The 21,235-nt window shown below is 30.4% G+C and overlaps 1 protein-coding gene across 4 annotated transcripts in view; it reads left to right on the top strand.

Annotated features, from left to right (window-relative positions):
* The window catches only part of LOC106680598 (protein yellow), a 191,373-nt gene that overhangs the window by 67,403 nt on the left and 102,735 nt on the right, over positions 1 to 21,235 (top strand). For 2 of the 4 annotated variants that reach the window (XM_014420418.3, XM_014420419.3), the window contains exon 2: positions 10,589 to 10,654. The exons of the other annotated variants lie outside the window; for them this stretch is intronic. The gene's annotated coding sequence lies outside the window, so the exon portion shown is untranslated. The remainder of the gene's footprint in view (positions 1 to 10,588; positions 10,655 to 21,235) is intronic. 4 annotated transcript variants of the gene reach the window in all.

The following is a 21,235-nucleotide window of genomic DNA, read 5'->3' as shown; positions in this document are numbered from 1 at the left end:
TTGTTATATGATAGTAATATCAAGTACAAATTTTCTTGTTTTATCTAGTTTCGTTACAGTAGTAAATTTAAATTAACATGTAAAGTGTGAATAAATAATGCATGCTGAATATATTTCCATGCATGCCTATCTTAGTTACATGAAAATATCTTCTTTATTATTTGATAAGTTTAAAAAACAATTATATCTATTCAATAGATTGATAGGAATAGGAGTTGGATAGCAATGAATTATATTTACGGTGACCTTATTCCTGAAAAAAAATTAATTTCTTATACTAGATTGCACTTCTCTTTTAGCTCATTCCCATTAATATTAATGGAGTTGAAAATTAAAACTAATCATTTCGGCCATAATAATTGTTATATGCTTTGAAAATTTATATTGAACTCTTTTTTTAATGTATTTTTTCTATAGAGAGTGAATCACGTGACTCGATGTTAAGTCATGGTTCATGGAAATGAATATTTGGTTTCTAATTATTAAATGTAGCAATAAAATAATTGACGCTTCCGGTAAACATATTAAGAAATTTTCCTTGAAAAAATTAATCGAAAAGTCTTTTTCAAACTTTCTCCTATAAAGATGTAAATATTAATTAAAAAATTTCTGACTAAAATATAAAACTTCTGAGTTAAATATTAAAATAAAAAAACACCTACTCTTGATTAAATTATTATTCTTTCAGTTCTGGAGTACAAGAGCCTTGTTTAAGGTTTACGTAAGTATTGATTCATTGTTACCACCAATCAGAATATGCCAGAAAGTAGTTGAAATATACTTGCTGAATTTCATACTTAAAACCATTTTACGGGAAATCCGTCAATTGTCCAATCTGAAACTTATGTCATGGTCCACGTGTACGTGACCAGCAGAAAAATCTACAACATGCAATATGATTGTCCGAAAATCGAAAACCCTAAAGACCGGCCACCATAAGGATCAACTTCATGTTTCGAAAAAATGAAAAAGTTTTGAGTGCGATGGTTTTGGCTTGGCTTGGGAAGAAGGTTAGGTATTCAAATTGGACCATGGTGAAATTGAAATAAATCAGGTATAAAACCTAGATGAACAAATCTGTATACATATTAATTAAATAATGTTCAGTTTTTTAAATTTTTTTCCCCGTATTTAAGTTTTAAAGCACCATGTTCAATTTTGTATGTGGTTTAAAAATTAATTTCATGTTTATCTCTAATATATTTATTTACTAATAATGAGTAAAAAAAGTCAATTTTCTCAGAAGTAGCAACTTAAAAATAATGTTTCAAAGTTACATTCGTAAAATATACATTTAATTTTACGATTATAATAGAAAATTTATAATAATTACAATTGCCGTTACCTACAGTAATGAGACTGGGGGCTTCAAAAAGAAGGCACTAAAGGATTTTTTTAGTTAGTAATAAAAAAGAAAGACGATATCGAAACCTGATTTGAGGTGTTGGAAGTCGAAATATTAGCGTCTGACACGGTCGGTGACCCAGATATGGCCTGCCTAAGATTTGAACACCTGTAGCTCATTTAGTATCAAATCAATTGGTCTGAAATTTTGCTTAAATTAAGAGTAACCTGTCTTAATACTAAATAAAGTAAGAAAATCAATTTAGGGGGAAGTTTAGGAGGAATTTAGGCCATTCACACAAACCATTATCAGGACGTATTAAGACCCAAATATGGGCTGCACAGTCAACTTAATTTTGTCTCGGCTTGGGTATTGTTGGAAGTAGGTTGTCTCTTCTCAGAATGCGCCTAAGGACACCAAGCAGCTCAGATGCTTTGTAGGATGACATTACTTCTTTCTTAGCTTTCAATTCATTTTTTAGTTACCTCTCTGTCCGTTTCATATTTTTTTAACTGGTCGAAAAGTAATTTGCTCCGAAAGATACATCGAAACAGATAATAAACAATCAATTACTAATTTTATGATAAAAATATGCTCGAAAACAACAGGAAATAAAGGATGTTCTAGTATGGACTATTTGGGAATCTATAAGCCATATTAGGATAACCTCCTGTTTTTTTTATGTAGTACACCTAATTTATTTTTAAAAAACGAAATATGTCCAAAGCCATTGTATTATCCAGAAATTAGAGATTCTTAGCTATGGAAATCATCAACAGGTTACCAGATAGCTAAAAAATATTATTCATACATACATACATGAATACATGAATAAACATGAGAACTTACTTCAAACGACAGACATATGTCCTTTGACTTCAAACTGTTCCATATTTAAAAAAAAAATTAAAATCTGTACCAGTACAACTCATGAAGGGTCAGGGGTTCAGTACTTTGTACGGGACTACCGTTACCTGACCAACGGCTGTGCAAGGAGGCGATTGGTCGGAATCACGCTCGATCGCTAGAATTTTACCCAATTAAGGGTACCCAATTAACGAGGCTGGGTGGACCCCAGGAGGGCACCAGAACCCACAAGTTATACTAACATAAAATCCCAACTGTGTATTTTTTTTTTCAGAATCAGGCCTTAATGGAACCTAAGCCATATTTGGGTTACCCACCTCAGTGGAATGAACCAATTTCTTACAAGAAAATTTAGCAAATATAAATAAATAAATTAAGAAATTCTTTTTTCAAAAACGCGTTTGAATTGATTGCTTTACTTTCTTATTTAGGAACTACCAATATTCGACCAGGAAGTGAACTAAATTAATACAGAACGCAGGACACCGAACCTGTTTTAGGTTAAAATTACCGTTGGAACTTGATCTAATCTGTTAACATTGTAGGTTACGAAAGATTGTCTCAATATGCGCGCAATATGTGCAGTATGCGGTAGGTGAGGCCCTAGATTTATATAAGATACGTTATTCACAATTTTCGCAAAGCCTGCCGGGTTGACGGAACACTCAATAAAACGGATCTATTTGCGAATCTGATCTGAGTGAATGGAAAGTTGTTGTGATTACAGTGTAGAGAAACATTATGCAACCGCATATCCCGTATCAATGGGCTGTTGGAGCCAGACAGAAACTGACCCATTCTTGCTTGGTTAGTTTTTTCGGGAGACCATTAAATGGAATATTCTAGTTTTTCTTATTTATTTAACTGTAGCGATGTTTTTCTTTCACCTTCTGGACTGGCAGGTACAGATTAAGATTCACAGGGATGTTTGTAGCTGAAAGAGTTAAGCTACTGCCAAGTGACTGGAGCGGCGCTGGTTCGAATCCGACCTTGAAGGTCGACTTTATTTTCTCTGGTGGTCTTACTAAATGAAAACATGACCTCCCACCATAGTTAGAAGAGGTTGGTTACCTCTCAGTAACTCTACCGTGTGTCACAAATGATCAGGAAGGCGGTGATAAAAAAAAACAAAAAAAAAAAAAAAACATACAAAAATTGGAATTTCACTTAGTAACCTCCAAACTTCAATGGAACCGATTCGGATCCGGCCTGGGAGACGGTAGTAGACCCCCCAATTCGTTTGTAATAGGTTGGTTACCTCCCTCCCTTGCAGTATGTAAGAAATGAACAGGTAGGGAGTAGTAAGAAAAAATTTTAGAACTTCAAAACATTACACAATTCAACGTAATAACGTAGTTTTCTCATAGGGCTTATTGATTATTATAAGGTATTCAAACCTATTAACTCATAACCCTTAAGAGGCACAATGATTTCTTCAATTATTCCCAAGTACCATCATACCAGCACACATTTATTTATTTATATTGACTGTGTCAGTAATTAAGGAGGGGATAATGCACCGTAAATGTACTTAATTTTGTGCTTACAGCTTCCGTTATCGAAATGTAATCTTTTAAATGATTTTCCAAATGTCTCTACTCTAGCTCAACTTTTGTCAATATAATATATTCTAAGAGGTGTTTCCCTCTAAAACATTAACCAATTTTTATGATAATATCGCTTGGCGTTCGTAGAAGCAAAAGGAAAGGAAACAAGTAGCAATATGAAGGGATTTCATAATAGTTGCTTCATTTCATAAGCATTCATGTGGTATTTTCACTCAACTTTGCAAACCTTGTTTAATTTCGAACAGATATTGAAGTTGGGAGGTCTAGAAAGCATGAGATAACTATAATTCGAATGGCCAGTATTATTGTTTAGTTTTATTTTATTGTTACTATAATTTTTTTATTAATGTAATTTTCTTATTTGGAAATTTATAGGTATTAGGTAAGTTAATCTATTAATTTGAGTTAAGGAATAATATTTAACCTATTATTTTGGTACAATTTAGTTTCCACTCTAGTATCTTTTGTTCCATTATTTACCAATATCTCATTGTTAATTAGGAATTTGAAAAATGTGTGGTGAGTATATATTCTTTTTATTTGATTGATTTGTTTGTTATTGATGTGAGTTTGATTGTTTTAAATTGTTATTGGACCTTATTCTTTGATTAAACTTAGTGATAGTATTTTTTTGACCGCTATTTTTGTACCTTTTTGACCAACGCTCAGACCGTCTTCAGAACACATATAATATGATCTGTATTGACCTTTTAACTATTCTGGATATTATTAAGGATTTTCGCCATCTGTCCCGATACCTGGTCAGGGTGGTATATTTTTCAAGGAACTTTTTGTTGCGTCCCTAGATATATACACATCTGTGTTTAGTTTGCCACACGAGTCCCTTATTAGATCTGCTAACACTTAAGTTTTACAACAAAAACGACAATTTTTGACGAAGGATCAGAAGCTAGTTAAACAGGTGCACTTCCTGGACATGTCAAACTTTCCGACCCCCTCTTGGGCCTGGGGGGGACGCCTACCTAGGGAGCGTTGTGTCACCTATGGCCTAATGAGGATTTACATTCAAAAATAAGGTAACGCCCCAAAAGGGAATTAGGAGAAACGGAGCAGGATAACTAGACCTGGAAAAAGGACATTGAAGAGGAAGACTTAGACGAGAGAGGACCATGATTGAGAGAGAGGAGAGAAGTACAGGAACGAAGAAAGGCAAGATACACTTCGACCAGATGTGACCTGGGGACATCCTTTATAAACAAGACGACACCAACGGAACTACATCACACATGAATCATTCAAATCAGCAGCTATAAGTATATATTAGGCAATAATAATAATGTAATCATCATATTTTATGGCAACCATTTATCTGAATCATTACAACCATTTTAATACCATCAGATATCCATACATTGTAAATAAATACTTAGTTCCTTTATGAAGTTTATTTACTATTATATTACACAATACCACCCCTTATTATATTATATAATTAATAGTAACAACATTTTATAAATATAAAAATATTTAATTGGTAACTGATAAACACACAACAAGCCTTTGGAAAAGAATCCAATTATAATAATAGTTTTGCTGGACTCAATGTCAATTAATTAATTTATTTTTAGATAATGGCCTTCAGCGATTATCCTAGCATCCCGACTAAATCCCGAACAATACATAGCAAATCCTCTCGTACGGTTACTAACAATCTTTCAATATAAGTGTTTAGCTTCTCATACCAAACTTGTTGACAAATATCTTAGGATACAAAGTAAAATAATTTTTAATCGTTATCACCACACTATTAAGAATTAATATCACTTCTATGCTAAGTCCGAACTTGAGGTGTTTCTCGAAACATAAGGACTGTTGTAAATCTTGAAACATTTTTTTTTTTTACTTTTTTTCTTTGCTTACTTCATAACAAGATAATTATTTCATGAACTCATATTTCAGCGAAAATTATATGTATATAATTTTGACGTAATAGTGAAATTTGGTGTGTTGAATAAGTTTACGTACAATTCTTATATACTGCACACACGCTTCCCACGTGTCTTAGTATATCTGGCCTTTGCTTGTTTAGCATAAAAAAATTAATAGCGTGAATAAAATATGTTCCACCTTGTTAACTCCAAAAAAAAAATCTATTACGTTAACGCACGTGGTTATAATAGGACTGCTAACTTAAGAACCGTGTTTCACGGACATCTTAACAATAGAACGTTGCTAGTTTTATATCGTAAATTTCAATGTATCTTTTTATTTGTTCATTGTTCAGTGATTATTAAAATCAAACGCCCTTTCTGTTATTTATATTCTTTTAATAGATAATAATAAGTAGTATAATGTAATATACTATATTACATTACTTGAAAACTTGGCAGCTTGTACACTATTAATTTTGAATGTTCAATTTTTAGATTGGATATGAAATTAAATTGTTTTATTTTAGATTCGAAAATTTATTACAATAATGAAATTAACTTTAGTTAGAAAAATGTTAAATTGCTATAAGTTATATCACAATACATTTAGATAGCACTGTCTGTTTACGAACCCATAAGGTAAATCAGGACAAGTGAATCCATCGAAGGGAATTTTATTTTATTCAATGTTATGTAATTTTAAATAAAGCCAGTCGATTTATTTTAAATTACTACAGATGATAGCTCTCAAAACAAAAGCTAGGTATAAATCTCTACTTATGTACTTCATCGAAATATGCACTAACTCACTCTAAGTCAATATTTCTCAAAAAAATTACCTCTTATCTATCTTACACTTATTAATTTTACATAAATAAAATTAAAACGAAGATTTTATTAATTCACCTGATCAAAAAAAAATAAGCCTCAACGAAATAATTATGCAGTTAGCATTAAACATTTTTTCATAATCATATCGTCCCTGATACATAAAGATACTTTAATTTTAGAACGATTTAGAATCAGACGATTAGATGTTATGAAACGAAGGGTTGCTAAAAAACAAAAAAAAAAAATGTTTTCTGTTATAAACTGGATTTTAATAAGTGAAGAAATTAAAAATGGATTTTATAAGTTTAAATTAGCATTGACCATTCGATATAATGCATTAGTAGGATGTGATTTTAGTCAGATACAAACGATTCGATTAAAGCTTAGTATTTAATCCTTGATTAAATTTTATTTGTTTGAACACAGGAAGTCATTTATCATTTACTAGTTTAAACAGTTTAGTTTCTATCCCAGAAATTTAATTTTGAACTGATTATTTAATAATTTGCACAAAAAATCCGAGTGTACATGATTGATTGTAATTGTAGCAACTGTAGGTGTTGAACTAAAATAGTTTTCTTAAATTTATATTTACTAGCAACTACTAAATTTCTAAAAATTATTTACAATATAAAAAAAAATGTATACTCTAAAAAATATGTTTCGGAAATATATCTTCTACCAGGAAGTTTATACAAATCTACCAAAAAAAATTATCCAAATGAATCATTTTAATAATGTACTAAATAGATTATAGCTCAGATGGCTTTTCATCCGGGATAACCATCAAAGTTTAAAAATAATTGATAGAAATAAAGTGAAAATTTTAATTTCTTTTTTTAAAATTTTAAATTAATATTATGGTACATTATAAGAAATCTGAGTGATATTTTATTATTATTATTATTATTAATGGGACTACTTAATGAATAGAAAAAGTAGATGATTTAATTTTTTGAAAAAAAAAAATCTGTTTTTATTACAACCCTGTTTTATAAAAACAATAAATAATAATTTATATAAATCACTCCAAACCACCCCTCAAACCAGATAGTACAAGATCCTAAGAGAAGAAAAAAGGCAGTTATCTCACTCCAATTTTTAATTACTTTAATGAAAACCATGTATAATTACTGGTCAAAATTTTTGAGTCTGCCAAGTATAGGTAGGGAGAATAAAAAATGGCGGCTGTTTCAAAGCAATAAAAAAAACTAATTTTTCATTCAGAGCTCTATATCTCAAAAAGTAGGAACAACACAAGAAAACCTAAGAGAACATTATTTAAAGTAGAGTAAATTTGCTGAAATATTACCCCTAAAAGAGTTATTTACGTTAAATAGTTTTCGAGATATAACTTTTTAAAAAGCAACATGTCATAAAAATGTTGTAAGGTTGTATAAAAATGTACTGAAAGATCAGTAGTTTAGTGAAACTAGCTTTAATTTGAGTGCTAATAGACATCTGTACGTCACATAGTTCCTCAGATATAGATTTCTCAAAATAAATTAGCTAACTACTAATCTTTCAGAGTATTTTAAAGAAATTTTGCTTTTTAAAAAGCTATATCTCGAGAACTATTGGACGTAAATAGCTCTTTTAGGGTTAATATTTCAGCAAATTTACTCTTCTTTAAATTTCTCTTAGATTTTCTAGTGTTGTTGGTAGTTTTTAAGATATAGAGCTCCGAATGAAAAATTTATGTTTTTTTTAAGGTTTTGAAACAGCCGTCATTTTTTATTCCCTCTACCTATACTTGGCAGACTCATCAATTTTGATTAGTAATTATATATAGTTTTCATTAAAGTAATAAAAAATTGGTGTGAGATACCTGCCTTTTTTTCTTCCCGGCTCTTGTACTATGATGATTCTTGTTCCTTGGTCTAGCAGGGTATCAATCAAATAGTAATATTCGAAACATTATCATTATCTGTTCAGAAATATTATTGGTGGGAATTTCAAAAAATAATAAATATCCTTTGCCTAACTGACGTCCTTGCCCGTTGCGGTTGTGGTTTCACGTAAGTCCTTTCCAATTCGCGTACTGTATTCCACTCCCCTCTTCCCCTGACATTGAATCATTTCTGACTAAGTAATTATTTCGAACTGGTTTTCTTAAATTAACGGTTCCGATACCGTACGTTTACTAGGAAAGGTGCCGTGAATTTACTGCGGTCATTGTAAATATGTGGAAAGCTCATATGGATCAAGGTAACATGCTACGCTGAACTATTTATTACATTTCTTTACTCTGGTAGATATTCATGCAATTATGTTACAAGATCAATCCATTTATTGACCATTTTACGGGTAAGTTAACGTAGACTACGAGAACGCCTTGGGCAACTGTATTAGTGATTGTTCGTACCTCATTCTACCCGACCGAACTAAAAGTACTTGATACAATTTATGATTGAACTCTTCCCCCTCAGTTCTCCAAAACGTCCTGAACATAATGACTATTAATTGCTTTTTTTTAAAATAATTTATTTATTGATAATTACAACTTTATACATATATACACATCAAGTAAATTTGCTGTAAGTGATATTATGACATGATAAAAACATGTGGAGAATCTACCCATTAATAGAACTCCAAAAACATTTCTAAAGGAGAAGGTCTCGAGGCCATCTTCTTTTCAGACGTCTAGGTGGATTATTAGGTAGTGAAGGAGAAGTCAGGTTAGAAACGAGTTGGTTTGGGTGGTTGGGAAGTTTATTTATAGTTTTAAAATCTAAATTTACCTTTAATTCGGTGTATTTAGTAACATATTAAATTCGTCTATTAATGCATAATATCTAAGAAAAGATCCATAGGCGTACCCAACGAGGGGCAGGAGAGGGACGCTGCCTCTATGGTTCATTAGTGGATCAAATAGCAACCACTATACTCTTCTGTGATATTTAGTATTAAAAAAGAAAGAAAAAGAAAACACTAGTTTTTCTACTTCGTTTTCTTTGTCTTGTGGGATCTCTTCCATGATTGTACCTATCATTTTTTTTTCTCAGAGCAAAGAAGAGGGCACTCCAATAGCATGTTTTTAACTTTTCTGATTTAGCAGTCCATGCACTTTGCAGTCCAATTCTACTAGACCACAAAACACGTGGCCGTGTGAAGATTCAATGACCGATGGGAAGACGGCTGATAACGTCCTCCATTCCCCTTGCCTTTCGGTTCCACGTCTTCCAGCAAGTACAATTTTTAAGCTAATTTTTACATTTGTACAAGATATAACCCCCCCCCTAAAAAAAAAAAAAAAAAAAAAAAAAAAAAAAAAACTATTTTAATTATTGATATTCAGATACTTGAATATCAATAATTAAAATAGTTTTTTTTTCTTTTGGGAGAACTAAATTATTATTAAAGCTCCCTCAAATACTTGTTAATATAATTATTAATTTCTTCTATTGTTGTATTGTAATTATTTTTATTTTTATTTATCAATAAAAATATTGAGGGATCTCGTACTTATAAACATTTTTTAGCTACACATTGGAATCTTTACCGATAAACCTATCTTTAACAAGATAGAGCAGGAGAATCAGAATTCTCGTTTCATAAGCGGTAACGGTCCGCATCCAGCCTGGGCAGGTTGAATTTTATTTCGTTGTGGACCAACGGAATAAACCTAGACTTTTCCATTTTGGGTGGAATAGGTTGGTAAGATTTAAGAAAACCCATATTTTTTTGTCTTAAGTTAGACAACATTAAGACGTTAAAATTTAAAAAAAAAATAATGTTCTTATTGAGATCTGATATTTCAGGTTACCAGAACGTAATTCTCCAACTAGTCCATATTGACATTCGTAATAATGTTCTTTTGTACGAACTTTTATATTATGTACATCAGAAATAGTTTAGGTCTCATTATTTGTTTCTCTTCTTTTTTTTTTTTTTTTTTGCGTAATTTATATGATGAGCCATAAAAAAGCAGTTACGGTTTTTGGCTGTCTAAAATGTTTACAGCAATGTGTTGACTAAAAAAATTAGAAGTTTATTATTATGAATTCTATGTATTCATTTATTTTTTTTATGTATATACAAATAAATTTTGACTTATGTATATATTGTATATTTTCTTCTAGGTGAGGAGAACTTCAGATAGTGACTATACCGAAGGTTGATCAATTTGCTTTAGGACAAATCAAGACGTACGTATTAACTAAATGGATAAGATTCTAGTTTTTATGATTGACACTAATTAAAATAATTAGGTAGCTACAGAACTACAACTTTATTGCTTTTAAATTGTCGATTGTAATTTCCAATGATTTATAATTATTCAATTCGTTGCCTCATAACTTCGCAATGTTAGTGTCATTGTTATGCAATATTATTATAGTAACAATTGTCATGAAAAATTGTTCCTTGAATAAAAGAATTCCATAGAAAGCCAAGCGTTCTATTAAGGGGGAAATATTATTCTAATACTTTTTATTATATTACATAAAAGAAAATTAAATTACCTAAATTTTCCTAGACCCGTTTTCTGGAGCCTTGTAGGCTGTGCTACATTCGTTTTCATGATTTCGGCTATAATTGAAACTATTTGAAAAATTAATTGTTTTTAAGTCATGAGTGATGAAAAAAAAATGTTTGAAGTTATTTAAACTTCCAACGAAAAAGATCATGGTAGACAAGTTGAGAGTAGTGATCAACCCAAAAAAAATGTTAAGAGAATAATTTCAAAAGTTTTTAAAAATAATCCGCCGAGATAATGTTCTGGATCTATTTCATCTGCACTTCATGGAATAAAGATCGAAACGATGTTTGTAATGTAAAAATATTACATATATATGATACATCAGATTAATTATATATGATTTTTTTTTATTTACTATAACTTTACCTATGTATAAAATATATTGTATGAGGCAGTACCACGTTCGTGAAAAAGTTCGAATTCAAAGTTTTCTGAGGCCAAACAACCATTTCTCACAAAATGGTGTATGTGGTCAGCTTGGCTCAAAACCGAAACGTCGTTGAAAACTGTTATTACATATTGAAGGCAGGCATATGCCTGGGATGTGGCAGCGACGTTTGTGATAAACTCGACTTATCAGACACAGTGGAATTGCCACATTTTTTACGATTTTCTTCAAAAAATTCTTCTGTTCATACGATTAATGATTAGATTGGGAAAATCAATGAAAAATTAAGTGTTTCTTAATATCGCATTGGTCTTCTTCTCCATAAAATATTTAAACAGGGCTTAAATTCAAACTTTAAAAAAAAACTTCCAAGTACCTTTAGTTTTATTTATTTGATAAAATAATCAGTCCTAATTGTTAGCAACGATAAGCAGTGGGCTAAATACAACTTATTAAAGAATTTTATGAATAGCTAAAGGTGAAGAAAGGAAGCATTTGATTTGTTCAGGAAAAACTAATATTTTTCGACTGCACTACTGCTTTGTTATTTTCTATTAAACTGTTGTACTCTTGACAGGAACAAAATTTAGATTCGCGTCTACTTCGTTAAACTCTAAAATAAGAATTTTGCTGCAATAGAAAAATACATTACATTTCTTTGCTCATAATTTGAAGTTGATAACTTTCGCCTTCCATAGACTTTAGATTTTTTTTTTCGAAAATCATAAAAATAACGATAATTGGAAGGAACAACGTTTAGATTTGTTTCTACTTCGTTAAAAGACAACTGTTTGTTTTATTTAAGTGTACCAATATCATTATTTTTTGTTATTAATTTTACTTTCCTCTTTTATTAAGAAGTATTATTCTTATCTATTTATTTTATTATTATTATTATTTTCTTTTAATAAGAACATTTTATATAGTTAGGGGTGTCATTTGTATGACTATACTCCCTCATAATCAACTGTTAAAAAATATATATATTATAAGTTACATCAACCATGTAAGGTCCACCAGAATCTGGTATAAAAAAAAAAAATAATAATACTTCGTTAAACCCTAAAATAAGAATTATTCAGCAACAGAAACATACATAATTTTCGCCTTCCATAGGCTTTAGATTTTTTGATTTTTTTGAAAATCATAAAAATAATGATAATTGGAAGAAACAAAATTTAGATTTATTTCTACTTCGTTAAACCATAAAATAAGGATTTTATGTAAAAACAAAAACATGTTTTCCGTCATGGGAGAAAAACCGAAATAAAGATTAATTTGTTTTTCCATTTTAAAATTAACGAAAAAATAATATAAGTGCAAAGTATCCTAACTTTCTTGATAAAAACATGGAATCCTTACTATTTTTTTTTGTTAGTAATTTGTTAAATTTGACAATTACCACAGGGTATTAAGGGAAGAATTTGACAGATGCATACCATTCCTTTTCTGATCTCTTAATTGGATCGAATAATAATTAGATGGTGGTAATACATCTAATGTAATATTAATATAGTGGCAGGTTTAATAATATAGATAATTATCTGAGTAAAAATATAAAAATGTAAACTGTAGAGGCCATGCGCGCCCGAAGGATAAGAATCGATTTGATTTATTTTTCATTCTTTTGAGCTTACTTATCCTCAATCTTTCCGCAGTATAAAGATTTGAGGAAAGTATCTTTTTCCAACCTTAATGTTTATCCCCGTAAGATAAATAAAATGGATTCCGATACTCATAATTTTAAAAGTCTTAAATAATCAGAAAGTACCTAGCTGTTTGTTAATCCAGAAGCTTTTATTCATATATCGATGTAAAATAATCTATGTATATTGAAATCAACAATTTGAATATGAGAAATAAACTTAAAAATTACAGGATTACAATACTTATTAAGGCCAAAAGTTGAGAACTAACACACATAAGTAGTATTTTACCATTTATGGATAGTAATGTATAATATATTAACAAATGGCATAAATATTTATAGAAAAATATAAATATTTGGTATTTAATCATGTTTTCTCTAGACTTTCTAGTCCACCTAAATAATTCAAGCTGTCATTTGGAATGCAGAGTATCCTACGCTCAGTTATTAGTTCCTGCAATTAAACACCCAATTATCCGCTTAGTGAAAGTTTCTGCTCTTATCTACCAAAGTACAAAGATTATTACTAATTTAATTCATATTTTTACATTTTTCTGTTATTAAAAAGTATAATTACATTAATTTGTAGTTATATAAAACGGACATGTAGAGAACCGGACTTAGTAAATAAGGGTTTTAACCAATTTACTAAAAGTAAGAAATTATCAAGTTGATATGGAAATATTTCTTTTCATTTTTTTTTTCACACTATACTAGCGCACAGTTTTGGTGCAAATCAATGTTGATTTTTTTTAGTAAGTCTGTTCTTCTATTTTTCATGTATAAATTACAGACGACATTGACAACTTTATGAAAGAGAAAATATTTAAGAAATTGTTATATTCGTAGTATAGAAAATAAAACTTTTGAGTAATTAAAGATTACACGATAAAGAAGTTATGTTTTAAACGTATTAGTTTGACAAACAAAAATTATAACCTTATGATTTTTTGTTCCTTTTTTAGACTGAAATACTCAATTTTGAATATTTCACAATTTGAGTTTAAGAAAAAATAACGTTAGTGCAAAGTTTGTAGAAAGCAATTATTTAAAATATATTTCTGTGTTAAAACACAGTTTACAGACCACCGGTATCTTCAATTATAATAAAAAAAAAAACTTTTACTCATCTCAATTTTATAAACGGACATATATTTATTATAATTTATTAAATTTAGTCTGGATTGGAAATGTTTTCTATTCAAATTCCGAAAATTTTCACGTTTTTCTCAACTTCTGTCCGAATAACAATGTTTCTTTTTTGGTAAAATTCCATATTTTTTGTTTGGAAGTTTATGCCTACGAATTTTTAAGACAAATATTTGAATTACATTTTCAGTAATTAGTTTGTATGGCTGGATATCATAATATTCTTCTTATCGATTAATCACCCAATATAATGCTGGATTATTCTCTGGAAAATCAATCCAGTGGTTTTGTTTGTCAAACAAATTTACGTTTATTAAAATATTGCAAGATGTCAAAGCCTCAATTTGAAGAAAATGAAATCAGTAGGTATAGTGCATATTTCGACAAGGGTTGAACTACACAAATGTAGCTCAAACGTACTATGGCGACGGTCGCTTATTCGCTCTAAGCAAACATTTAACATAAAGAATAGAGTTTAATCTATAAGTTCAATTAGGGCTCTCAACTACATTAAGCTACAAAGCATTGCAAAGTTACGTTAGGCATTAGGATATGGCCTAATAGGTTATAGCGCTACCAGATGGCGGCGATGGTCGCTTAAAAAAATCAAATATAGGATCTATAGTTAGATGTCTGAAATGGACATTTGAGGTTTCTATTCGGAGAACTCCCTATGTCCGATTTTTTTCTTAATCCAACTAAGGGATCGTCCAGTTAGGACACAGCTGTAAACGGCTTTATTTTAAGATTATGCTTTTACTTACTTTTAGATCTTTTACTTTAAACTAGTTTAGATCTTTTACCTTCAACTAGTTTTAGATGTTTTAGTTTAAACTAGTTTATTTCTATTTTTTTTCTGCATTTATTTAGAGAACTTTAAATCACTACAACCCTGGGTCTCCGGACCTTTTTTAGCCCAACGACTAGAATTGGAAAAAGATGGACTGAAAATAAAACTATAGCTAAATTAAAACTATAGTTGGTTGTTATGGATAAATCATTATGATACCAACTGTTATATGTATGCTCACAACTAAATTAGCTATTAGCTTAAATAAGGAAATATGTACTGATCTTAGTGATGATGTAATAAATACGAACATAATCCATAATAAGTACCGCTAATTAAGCTATAATTTTGATACAGCTAATTTGCTTCTAACTCTGTGAAAGACCCTTCGTTATGTTCGCATTGAATTATTTAAAGCGTTACTATTTACTTTAGCATTACTATTAATAAATATTTTGTAAAAATGTTGGCTAAGGATTTATAAAAAAAAATTATCTTTTATCCTACAGCAGAATTTTTTATAAATATAGGTTTTTACATATTATATTCGAAAAAAAAATCAGTATTTACTGATATTATCGATATATAACATCCGAACATTTTCAGCTAACAATTAAAGAAAAAACCCTTATTTATTTATTAAGGAAAAGATTTGAGTAGCATTCAAAGTAACAAAAAACTATTTATTAAACACCAATGTTTTGTTCCACATTATCAGGGCTCAAGTTCGCAGCATGTCGTGAAAAACGACTTCATTTTTTTCTCTGCTATTTAATTTATTTTAAATTAATTATTATTATAATTTATTTTTATATCTGCAATGTTTTCACTGCTTGCACCAGACTGGAACCCTAATTAGGACATGCAACGTACCTCGAAACCTTGGCTTCAGATAAATAATTTTTAGCAGTTTGAGTATCTTTTTCTTTTAACAGTATTTTTTTCTTTAATATGAATGGTCAACCAATTTAAATTTCCACTATTATTTTCTTTTGTTAAAGTAGAAAAAAAAACTGAGGTTTCATTATTAGTTAAAATTAATTTTTCTTCCAGTCTCAATCTCTAAAGCACTCTCTTTCATTGAACTTCAATTTATACAGATATACAAATGAATTCTTCTTCATGATTTTGTTTCAATTTTAAGTAGGAACTCGACATAAAAATTCATTTAGGTATCATAATAATGTTATTTAATAATATCCTTGCGATTTCTATGCCCATACTTGCAGCTTTAAAAAGCATAACCTACTGACCGAGAAAACAAATATTTTGAGATAAGTAGAAAAAACATCTTTTGCCTCAGCTCTGGTCCAGTGCTCTGCACCCTCTAGTTTCTAGCGATATGATTCTCGTTTCGTCACGTACTTGCTTTTTAGGGGGCAAATTTGTAACAGGTCGTCAGCCAATGAACGTCAGGCATCAAGTTATCTCTGTTAGGATGTATCTTGTATTGTATTTACGGTAACTCTACTGCACCTCAGCAGTAGGGTAACCCACTGACACATATTTTAGAAATCATATAATTAAGGCAAAGAAACTAGTTCAAAACGAAAATGTGTACCTATTTAAGTATGGAGCTAGCTGAGCAAAACTTTTTTTTTTTCTTTTCTTGCGTTATATTTAGTTTCTGAAACTTGTATTTTTAATTATATTTCAAACAAATCTGTAAGTCTCACAGAACAGTCAGTCTGTAAATAGTTTTCACTTCACGATTCGTGCACTGTTTGCACTGTGTTTGGTTACATGCCACTGCTAAAGTAAGTGTATACTCTGTTCTGCATTAGTGTAAATTTGCAATTAATAGGCCTGATAAGATTGGAAAAGACGAAACGTTTACTGGTTACTATTATCTTATTTTTAGTTACTGTTATATATCGTTGTCATTATCTGGCTGGAGAGGACTTTTAGAGGAAAACGAGAAGATTGAGTAAAAAAGGGAGGGGATATTCTCATAGTTCGAGGGTTTCCATTTGTGGGGAATTATGTCAACTTCATTAGTAGATACCATCTATAGTTTCGGCATCGTTTGATTTTATTCCTCAAGGACATTTAAATTTTTATGCTTAATTGCAATGGCCTGCTACTTTTCAGGTTCTTTAACGTTGTATACGCCATGAAGGGTCAGGGGGGCAGTACTTTGTAAGTAAGTATTTAAATTAAATTTACAATATTCAATATTCCATACATTCAGCCAAAACACTATTTTTGTCGAATCGGATTCACATTTGTACTTTTATTTACCTATGAATAGCGTATATAGTAAGGGGAAGTGGTCGTGAAAAATTTTTAATTTGAATTTTTTATGGAAAATATATACTGTCACATATTTAGAGGTCTACTGGGTCCACATAACAATGTTTATCAAAATGTATATAACGGAAAATTGTATGACAATGAAGTTATATATTTAGGGTAATTGTAAACCTAGGATGTTAGGACAACATTTTACTTAAAATCGATTAACCGGGAATTCAACTTTAGAGAATCGATTTTACACTTGTTTAGGATTTTCTTAAAAACAATTCAAACGATTTTTATAAAACTCAGTAAATCAATAGACAATTAAGTAGTCTTTAATGCTCGATGGTATTAATATTAAAACTCATTGAAATAGTTCCGCATGAACTAACTGACAAATTTTTAAAAAAAATTAGTCTAAAGTGCATACTATTTTGCTAATAATAATAAGAAATAAATAACTAGTTCTTATTATTAGAAATAATAATCAATGAAAAAATACAAAATATAGCACCATGGATGATAAATGTCGCAACTACCAAAACCAAGTTCTGTAAACCTCTGTCTTCGCCCAGAGTATGTGCAGTTTTGGTCAACTGGAAAACTTTTGTTGGCTAAATAGCACTTAAACGGGAAGAGATGGGAGTTAGGGCAGTGCACTTTACACATAAGCTGTTAAAAATATATATTAGAGTCGATACAAATCTAAAAAATCGTCATTTTGAAAGTTACACCACTCGTCATCTTGAACGTAAGAATTTGCATAATAATTAAATCAAGAAAAGGGGAAAAATAGAAACGAGTTGAAATCGCAAGATCCCTCCTGACTCCAATCATAGGTACAAGGCTTTGCTAAATTGTTGTATTTATGACAAGAACAACGTTGATATTCATTACATTCACTTCGAGAAATCCAGAAATATGAATTTTTATAATAAATGAAAGTTGTGTTTGCAACAGATTTTTATTATTACATCTAAAAGTAACTTATTAAAATTGTATTGTAATTCAATTTGGTAGCAAATATAGGTATATTATATTTAATAATATTTCATGATATGAAGGCAAGGGGGTTATGATGGGCGGGAAATGTGGCTCAAAGCAATACATCAGGATGCCTTTACACTACAATGAATTCAAGTATAGTAGACAAGAGACCACGTGGGATACCAAAAAACAGATGGATAGACAGAATTAACAAATATGCGTGGAGAAGGCTGGTCAGGGCGGCAAAAGATCAACAAATTCTGTAAAGCAAACCGATTAGAAAAAATAGGTATATAAAAAAATATTTCCATGAAAACAAAGGTATACATGTACATACATGATATTATAATAGTAATGTACTGTTGTTAACAATATTGGTGCAAGAAATTCACTGCGAAACTTATTTATACAGTTTCTTAGCGTCCCACCCTCCTCTCTCGATGAAAAGCAATGCATGATGTCTATAAATATTATAGATGTATGATTATCGCCTAGACTGTAGTTACGCCCTGTACATTCAAGGTCTCCATACCCATTATAATAACATCTGGCTGATCTTGAACTTTCATAAACTAGCTACATACTTACTTACCTCTTGGTAATTTCTTTTTAAATGTATACATTGAATGCATAAAAAACTAACTTGGCCAGTTTAAGCAGGATGTTTGCTAAATGTGTCCATAACTTAGAGTCCAGTAATTACAAAAAAAAAATTGACTAAGCTAAGAGAAATTACTTCATTTGCATTACGGGAAATTGAGTTTAAGCCATCCATTTGATTTCTTTATGCAAAAGTTGTTAGATGTGAGGTTTATTACTGGCAATGTGACTTTAGAATTAATATGAACATTCTCACTGATTATATACTATTTCTTTAGAGATAAATCAGTAGTTTGAGTGACTATTGTAAATCTTTGCAAAATTGCAAGAGAATTTTTCTAAGCCTAAAATCATTGGAATAATTCATGAAGGCATTTAATAATTTTAGTAATCGCTAGTATTGAATGATGATAATTAATACTATTAAATTCAATTAGTCCCTTGATATGTATCATGAATATTTTGTCTAATCTACCGGACATTAAATAAATTATCTTAAGCGTCGATATCTGCTTACGAAATACGAAAACATCACTAATAAAATTTTTATATTAATTGGAATATAAAAAAATTGCTCGCATCATTTTAGAAATTGTTTTGCCTTTGTAGGATTTTTTTTTTGACTTTGAGAATTCCTTCGAAATATCTTTAGAATTTCATTGTTTACAAATACATAATATAAAGATTATTGGAACTTAAATGTTTCACAGTATACATAGTAAAGTAGGTATTAGAGATGCGACATCGATAAAAAACATCGATGTTTTTTTTACCATTTCAGTAACATGCTCCGGGCAGTTAGAAGTGCTTTTTCAATCAACCAATAGGCCATGGACCCCAAAAAACATCAATGTTTTAAAATATCGTTGCTTACAATACATCACCCAAAATACATCGTGTTTTTGAACAACTATTACAGAAACATAAGGTCTGTTCCAACGATCACGCATTCTACGGCCTGTCAGAAGTGGTTTTTCAAACTAAGAATCCGACATCTACAACAAATAACATCGATGATTTAAAATATCGTTACTTACAAAACATTACCCAAAATACATCGATGTTTGAAAATATCGTTGGTTACAATACATTACCCAAAAAAACATTGATGTTTTTGAACAACTATTTCAGAAACATAAGGTCTGTTCCAACGATCACGCATTTTACGGCCTGTCAGAAGTGGTTCTTTAAACAAAGAATCCGACATCGACTACAGAAAACATCGATGTTTTTAAAATATCGTTGCTTACAATACATTACCCAAAATACATCGATGTTTTTGAACATCCATTTGAGTAACATAAGGTCTGCTCCAACGATCACGTATTCTACGGCCTATCAGAAGTGGTTTTTGAAACTAAGAATCCCACATCGACTACAAAAATCATCGATGTTTTTTGTAGTCAATGTTCTATTCTTTGATACAAAAAGCACTTCTGACTGGCCTGAGCATGGTATTCGTTGGAACAGACCTTATGTTCCTTCAATAGTTGTTTATAAACATCGATGTTTTTTCGGTAATGTATTGTAAGCAAAGATATTTTAAAACATCGATGTTTTTAGTGGTCGATGTCCTATTCTTTGATACAAAAAGCACTTCTGACTGGCCTGAGCGTGGTGATCGTAAGAACAGACCTTATGTTTCTGAAATTGTTGTTCAAAAACATCGATGTATTTTTGGAAAAGATTTATATGCAATGATATTTTAATATTGAGCATAGATATTTTAAAACATGGATGTTTTTCTCGACGTGATTTATCGTTATTATGTCTTTAGCGTGATGGTTGGTGGTCCTTTTTTATCCCACCTAATTGTTGATAGGAAATTTTTTATACTGTAAATTTTTTGTTTTAATTTAGTTACTTTTGGAAAAAAAAAAATGAAAAATTGGGACAAACGTAAAACATCGATGTTAAAAAAACATGGATGTCGCATCCCTAGTAGGTATATTAGTATATTTAGTTAGGAGTGGGTTGCGCACTCAAATAACTCCAAGGACCCGTGTTCGAATCCGGCTGCCTTAGCAAGGGGTACCCTTTATTGGATAAAAATATGGTGGTCGAGCATGGTTCTGACCTAATCAACTCCTTACACAACCGTTGGTTTAGTAACAGCACTTCCTTACAAAGTATTGCCAGCACCAATGACTCTTCATGGGTTGTTGCGGTACAGATTTTTTTTTTAGTATATTTATTTAGATGGATAAACAGATACTGGTTTTGCGTATGATTAAAACCCAGTAATAAAATTTACGACGACAATGTATTTTCTGATTGCAGGAAGGGTATATATATATATATATATATAAATAATTTATATGTATGTATAGTTGACCGTAAAAATTGATATACAGGGAGATGGTCAGGGTTGCGGTCAATAGTGAAACAAAAATAGTTTAAAACTATTTATTTTCCAACGTTTCGCCCCACTTTGCAGGGCTTCATCAGG

This window comes from Halyomorpha halys, unplaced genomic scaffold (genome assembly GCF_000696795.3).
Source record: "Halyomorpha halys isolate HHAL.00 unplaced genomic scaffold, Hhal_1.1 Scaffold269.1, whole genome shotgun sequence".
NCBI lineage: Eukaryota > Metazoa > Arthropoda > Insecta > Hemiptera > Pentatomidae > Halyomorpha > Halyomorpha halys.
Note: the sequence above shows the minus strand (reverse complement) of the source record. Positions and strands in the feature narration are given on the sequence as shown.